Consider the following 8,401-nt stretch of genomic DNA (forward strand, 5'->3'; position numbering starts at 1 on the left):
CACATTAAAAAACACACTTTAGTCATATAATTATATTTTGAGTCACAAAGAAACTTATTACCACTATTGGTATACATGAGATAAACTTCGGCAAAGGACCACAACAAGATAAATCAACCTAGTTAATAATGTGCATTAACAGATGTTGGAATGTGTTTAAATGCAGAACTAAAGAGTTTTAAGAACCTAGCCAGTACTTTGTCCTCGAGAGAGAGGTCGAGAGTTCGAACCCCCTCTCGTATGTAAAAATCAATCTGACGAGCACTTTGTCCCTTAATTGGTCCGGGAGGAGTGAACGGGGATTAGTCTGAGTATGGTACGGGCTTAAAGGTGTTTCTTATAGTTCAGGTCTGCTCAAGACACCTCTTGGTCTGACTCAAAAAAAAAAAAAAAAAAAAAGAGTTATAGGGATGCACACCATTTTTAATAGAAACGCACTATCAAAATAATATGAATGCACGGTCTGGCCAAGTGAATAATAAAATAAGAAGTTATGGATGCACAAAATTTGATATTAGAATGCATGACATGTTGTAAAGGAATGCACAATCAAATAATATGAATGCACGACCTATGCCAAACGAATAACCAAATACTAGTTATGGGACATATCAATAGGTTCAATAGACTCGTTTAACAGACCTTTTGACCCAATGACATTACTCAGCATGACTATTGAACCTATCAATGGATTCAATAGACCCGTTGAACAGAACCATTGGTCCAATGACAACTATTAAACCCGTTGTGTCAACGGGTTCAATAGATTCGTTGAATAGACCCGTTGGCCGTTGGTCCAATTGTACTATTCAACGGGTCTATTGAACCTGTTAGGGAGCTCATTGACTGATCAAATTATCCTCCTTGATTTATTCTTGGCATTTTCAACGTATTTGTTCCTTAATATTAGCAAATGCACAGGTACATCTCAATCGTTCAATCCCTAAACTCGATGGTTTAATTTAAATTAGTTCAGAGGTTATCACCTAAACGGGACCCTATATGCACCACTGACTTTGCAAAATTCAATACACATCTTAGTGCATTTCTGAACACGTGATTGTGTATTTGTGGATACATAGTCGTGCAAAGTCGCACGACTACACTGGAAGCAGTAGCCGCATATGAACCAACTTAAATCAAGGAACAAATACGGTGAAAGATACAGTGAGATTTGAGTTGTTGATCTGATCTAGATCAACGGCTCAAATCAAGGAATTTAAAAAAAAAAAAAAAAAAAAAAAAAAAAAAAAAAAAGACGCGCTTCCTAGGAACTAGATGCATTCTCCCCCCTACCATTGTTGAACTAACGCACCTTAAGTGTTGAATTGACAAACTTTAAGTGTTAAAATGACGCACATTATAATCACATGCGAACACACACCTCTTAGGAGAAAACTAAGAATCGGTCCCAACCTAAATCTGTAAAAATTAGATGGATCAGATAAGATTTTTTTTTTAAAATGCGGTGGCATGTTTGTAATTATCGTCAATTTCACTTTTTAAACTTAAACACTTAAATATGTAGTATGTAACAACTAAATATTCAAACTTGGATAAATTTTAAAAAGTCAATGAAAACGTGCAATTTTAAATCTAAAGCGTAAATGCTAGACCCTAATAGCAAAAAATGAACCCCTAAACTAAATAAAACTAAAAACTCAGTAATAAACTCTAAACTCCAAACCCTAAGTGCAATGCACTTTTGCAAGATTGAACTTTTAATACTAAATGTGCATTATGTTAATACTAGATGTGCATTTTATTATAACTAATTGTACAAACCTAGAAAATTCTGAAAAGTGCAAATTTTAATGTTCAATATTGCATAGTGAAAAGTTAGTGATTGTTATGCAAATGCCACCGTGTGTGTGTGTATATATATATATATATATATATATAAAGGATCAAATGGGGACATTTTTCTACATGTGGTTGTGTATTAATCATAACCGTGGATTTCTTGATGATGTGTGGTTGTGGTTTTTTTAATTTGTTGTTGTTTTTTTTTTTTTTCCTTTTTTTTGTTGTATTTGTTTTTACAGCAGCATTGTTTGGAGTGTTTTAATTTAGTCATTTGCTTTTTTGTTCATTTTTTAGTTTTAATTAGTTTTGGATATTATGCATGTTTTTAGGATGATTAATTAGGTTTGGAAGGATTTTAGTTCTCCATTTCTGATTCTCAGTGCTTTCTCAGTAATTCATTGTTGTTTCAACGTGGGTTTACTTGCTTTGATCGTTGTGCTTGTTTGGGGTCGTTTGCAGATATGGATTCGCCAAGTATGTCATTTATCGTTTGTTCGAAGGGCGCATCGTCATTCAATGTAATTGTGCATCGCCAGGTATGTCATTGTTCCGTCATTTATTGTTTTTTGTTTTTTTTGTTTTTTTGTTTTTTTTTTTCATTTTTGCTGTTAGCAGTTCAGGTGTTTGCTGATAGGGGTGTGCATGGTGTTAGGGTTTATGTATGCTTTTGGTGTATATGAAAAAAATATTTTTTTTTGGGCAAAAAAATAAAAACAACACTATTTTGGAAATATATATATATATGCAAACACACATGAGATGTTTTCTACAAACCATTTTCTACATATGCACACCTAAACGGCTAAACATGTATTGGAAGAATGTATTGTTTTGAAAAGTCCGCATGGGCAGTTCAACTGGTCATAGGGGTGAAGTTTGGAAAGAATAACCAGGGATCGAGTCTCACCAATGGCAGTGTCCAACAGCAGTGTGGGAGTATCCTTTCAAAGTGAGGGGCTTCTTGTGCACAGTAAGTAAAAGCTAGGGTACCAATGGCAGTGTCCAACAGCAGTGAGGGGCTTCTTGTGCGCAGTAAGTAAAAGCTAGGGTCTAGCCTTTATGGTTCAGTTGAGTTACCATGAAGAATCTATTGTTTTGAAAAAAGTGTGCATGAATTTTTACTTTCGACTAGACAAGATCAAAGCAGGCATTGGTTCGACATAAATACGTTTCAATGGGGCAGGAAAGGCTACATATGCATAAGTTTGGAGAAACTAATATCTTTTATTCATCCAAACTTTTATATATTTATTATTAAAAAATATAACAATCTGTTTCTAAGTATAGATTTTATCCGTGTATATATATGTGTGTATATATATAGAGAGAGAGAGAAAGTGAAATAGGAGTAAGAGAGTATTTGCCACTCAATACACTACACCATTATATCAATGCATACACAATGGAACGTGCAGCTTTAATTTGGTCGTACGTATTTAATACTGCATCGGTGCAAACCCCAATCGGTCAAGCACCAATCTCCGGTCCAAACGCCATAAACCGTAACGTATGGGCTATTGGTGAATGGTGCTGAAGATGACTGCATACTTTGGTATACCAATTGCCTAGTTGATCAACTTTGCAATGTTGGTCAAGCACATTGTGCTCAGATGATATCTCTGTGGCTCCTCTTGCGAAGGTCACAGGATCAAACCCTAGTGATGAGGTATTAACTCTTTAGGCTGCAATAATTAGAGAAAATATAAAACATATACTACATTGTAATAGATCAATAGTATTAAAAATAAAATTGCAATGTTGGAATTAAAGATTTGAAGAAATACTTGTATTTTAAAATACAAGAGTCAATAACGCCTCCACTAAGGCTCGAACTCACAACCTAGCTCCCATATAAAAGTCCAACTCGAGTGTCATCTATGCACAAGATGTTTGACTATTTCCTCACTTTTAAATGTAGCTAGGTAATAGAGCTGATAGGATGAGAACTGATTGTATTATATTTTCTGAACTTGATTACAATGAGATCAGATGATGTGAATATATAGAATAGAGAGTCACAGTGTGATAATGATAAGAAGTAGAGAGTCACAGTGTGACAAGGATAAGAAGTTCTAAACAGACTCATATACATAGAGTCCTAATACTCCCCCTCAAGCACAGTGTATACTAGTAACCTGTAGCTTGTCCCTTAAGGAAGAAAATCTAGGTCCAGGCAGAGCTTTGGTGAAGATATCAGCAAGTTGATCCTTTGTGGAGATGAAGTTGACTTGGATATCGCCCGAAGCTACTCGATCACGAACAAAATGATAATCAATCTCCACATGCTTGGTGCGGGCATGAAAGATTGGATTGGCACTCATATATGTAGCTCCTAGATTATCACACCATAATTTTGGAATGGAAATACCCGGAATCTGTATCTCACGCAATAATGACATAATCCATAGAACCTCAGCACAAACATCTGCAAGAGCTTTGTATTCAGCCTCAGTGGATGACCTGGCAACAGTTCTCTGTTTCTTGCAAACCCATGATATAAGATTACTCCCCAAGAAAACAGCAAGACCACTCGTAGATTTTCGATCGTCAGGACAACCAGCCCAATCAGAATCAGAGAAAGCATGAATGTCTCTAGATGAGCACCGTCGTATGCGTAAACCATGATCAACTGTTCCCTTAACATACCTGAGTACCCGTTTGAGCTGCTCCCAGTGTGATATGGTGGGAGCATGCATATGCTGGCATAACTGATTAACTGCAAAGGATAGGTCAGGTCGTGTGACAGTGAGATATTGCAGTGCTCTAGCTAGACTCCTGTACTGTGTGGGATCATCATATAGATCTGAATTGAAGGGGACAGTTTTTGAGACAGAGATAGGTGTAGAAAGGGGTTTGCATTCAGACATTCCAGCCCGTTTTAAAATATCATTCATATACCGTTGTTGAGATAAAATAATCCCATTGTCACTCTTAACTGTTTCAATACCCAGAAAAAAATTTGGTTCACCAAGATCTCTGATTTTGAATGTAGCAGACAGTTTGGACAAGAGCTGAGACATAATACCCTGATCACTTCCCATTACAAGAATGTCATCCACGTACACCAATAGATAAACCAAAGCAGAGTCTTTAGAGTAATAGAACAGAGAGACATCTGTCTTGGATGCTTGAAAGCCAACCGATAGTAAGAACGTATGTAGTCGATTAAACCAAGCTCTAGGAGCTTGTTTTAACCCATACAGAGATCTTTTTAACAAACAAACATGATTCGGGAAGTTAGCATCAATATAACCAGGGGGTTGCTTCATATAAACTGTTTCAGCCAGATTACCATTCAGAAAAACATTATGAACATCTAGCTGTTTGATAGACCACCCAGATGATAAAGCTAGAGATAGAAGGAGTCTTACAGTCGTAGGCTTTACCACTGGACTAAAAGTGTCGAAGAAGTCCTGACCTGGAACCTGATTAAAACCTTTCGCAACCAGCTTGGCTTTATGCCTTTCAATAGCACCATCAGCCTTTCTCTTCGTACGAAACACCCATTTACAGCCAATAATATTCATACCTGCAGTGGATGGAACTAGAGACCATGTGTGGTTATGCAGGAGAGCATTGAATTCTTGGTCCATGGCTTCACGCCACTCAGGATATTTGACAGCTTGAGAGTAACATGTGGGTTCCGTGGGATGCACTTGAGCTGCTAGAGCAAAAAGAGGAGCATCTGCGTTGCTGCGAGTGGCCATAGAGTGAGTACGAACATTGCGCCTGATGGACCGCCCACGTGGACGGCCTCGCCGGCAAGCAACAGGCTCCACAGGATCACCCGACGAGGCAGCCTGTCCGGGATCCACAGCTGGTTCGAATGAAGCAGGTAGCGGCGGTTCTGGCAGCTCATCATTGGACACGGCAGGAATAGGTGTGCTGTGACTGAGAACAGATTTCGCCCAAGGTCCAGAAAACGGAGTAGATAGATCCTGTAAAGAAATTTTAGTAGCAAAGGGGAAAACTTCTTCATCAAATCTGACATGCCTGCATGTGTAAATCTTATTAGTATGTAAGTCCATGCATCTGTACCCCTTAAAGGACTCGGGATAACCTAGGAAGACACATGGAGAAGACCTGTATGACATCTTATGACGATTATATGGCCGAAGATGAGGGTAACATAAACACCCAAAGACACGAAGAAAAAGATAGGAAGGAGGGGATTTATGTAACAGGAGATGAGGACTGGAGTTATTTAATACAAAAGATGGCATTCTGTTAATTAAATAGACAGTAGTCTCAAAGGCAAAATCCCAAAATTTCAAAGGAACAGAGGCATGAGCTAGAAGAGCCAGACCAGTTTCAACAATGTGACGATGTTTTTGTTCAACACGACCATTCTGTTCATGTGTATAGGCACAGGATTGTCTATGTTGAATTCCTAATTAAACAATCAAAGAATGCAACTTTTTGTACTCAGCACCTAAATCAGACTGAATGACCTTTATTTTGCAATTAAAGGACCGTTCAACAAGAGTACGAAATTTATCAAAGATGACATAAAGATCAGACTTTAATTTCATAGGGAAGAACCATGTATAACGGGAATAGTCATCCACAAAGATCACAAAATAACAGAAGCCAGAAGTAGATAAAGTGGGCGCAGGACCCCAAATGTCTGTGTAAATAAGATCTAGGACTTGAGAACTAGAGGAAGCAACACGGGGGAGGGGAAAACGGGCAGATTTGCCTAATTGACACGCATTGCATAAAGAATTATGACAACGAATATTATCATGAGACCCACTAACCAAACAAGAACGAAGTATATGGCTAAGAACACGGTTATGAGGATGACCCAGACGATTGTGCCAAGTGGAAGCCGAGGCACGAGCGGAAATAAACGCTGACGGAGACGAACTAGGTAATGAAAGTGTGTATAGTCCCCCCGAACTATTGCCCCGAAGAAGTATTTCCTTGGTATTGATATCTTTCACAACAAAAAAGGAGGGGTGAAACTCAAAAAAGACTTTATTATCGGATGCAAACTTCTAAACAGATAATAAAGAATTAGACAAACGCGGAACGTGAAGTATATCAGACAATGTAAATGATCTAGAAGGGGTATTAAAAGAGGCATGGCCAACATGACTAATAGATAAACCCATACCGTCACCGACACGTAAAGTGTCATTACCAGTGTACTTCTCCGTTATAGAAAGGGCAGCGATGTTCGGAGTTGCATGATTTGTGGCTCCAGTGTCCGGAACCCAAGTATGAGAATTTGACGAGGTTTTAGCAACTAAACCATTCTGAAACACCAAATTAGCCTGAGAACCCGGAGCCCCTGAATATCGCCGAAAACAGTTGACTCCCGTGTGACCGAAACTTTTGCAAATTTGACACGGATCATTATAACGTCAAAAACAATTGGCTCCCGTGTGACCAAAACGTTTACAAATTTGACACGGATCATCATAGCGCCAAAAACAATTGGCTCCCGTGTGACCAAAACGTTTACAAATTTGACACGGATCATCATAGCGCCAAAACAATTGACTCCTGTGTGGCCGAAACCTTTACAGATTTGACACGGATCATCGAAGCCACGTTGCTGACCTCCACGGTAATTAAGGTTGCCATCGCAGCGCTGCATCTTCTTGATTTTATGAATCACAAAACCCTAGCTAACTGATACCAGATGAGAACTGATTGTATTATATTTTCTGAACTTGATTACAATGAGATCAGATGATGTGAATATATAGAATAGAGAGTCACAGTGTGACAATGATAAGAAGTAGAGAGTCACAGTGTGACAAGGATAAAAAGTTCTAAACAGACTCATATACATAGAGTCCTAATAGATAGCATTCAAAAAAAAAAAAAAAAATTCTACAACGAACGAGAATTGAACAAATACGGGACGAAGTAAGAAAAATTGGTAATATATTTGAAAATTTCTCTAAGAATTAAAATAGAATAGCCTTGATAAGATTAGGTATTTTTAATTAACATCTCTTTAAATTCAATTCAAACATTTCATCAAAAAGTTGTTCATCAATATATAATATTATCTAATGTGTTTATGTTCTCTCCCAACCTTAACTAAAAAAAAAAAAAAAAAAAAAAAAAAAAAAAAAAAAAAAACATTATTCTAACCAACTACTTTATGCTTTATCACTTAAAACTGCATTAATTGACCTTTACTTATTTCAAAAAAAAAAAAAAAAAAAAAAAGACCTTTACTTTATAGTCAACATTTACAATTATTCAATCAATTTATAAATTAAATAATATAAATTTATACTAATCCTAATATACAATACGGAGTACTAGAATGTCTAAGCATATTCGGATATTCCCGTTAAAATAGGCACTTAATGACTTCTGACTTTCAATTTTAAAATGCCTTCCCGCCACAGTGTTTGCTTAGCTTGTACATGCATAATACTTGCCATAATTATGCAATCTACGTCACCCATTCTTCTAATCTTTATTTTGCCCATAAAAGAGGATGTTACATCCGTCTCAATTAAAAATCTAAACTGATAGTTGGATTGCACATTAATAATTATATGTTCAACACAAGCAAAGATCTGATTCTGATACCAAACTGAAGCATGTGCTCCATCTCAACTAAAAG

This window comes from Ipomoea nil, unplaced genomic scaffold (genome assembly GCF_001879475.1).
Source record: "Ipomoea nil cultivar Tokyo-kokei standard unplaced genomic scaffold, Asagao_1.1 scaffold0706, whole genome shotgun sequence".
Classification (NCBI taxonomy): domain Eukaryota; kingdom Viridiplantae; phylum Streptophyta; class Magnoliopsida; order Solanales; family Convolvulaceae; genus Ipomoea; species Ipomoea nil.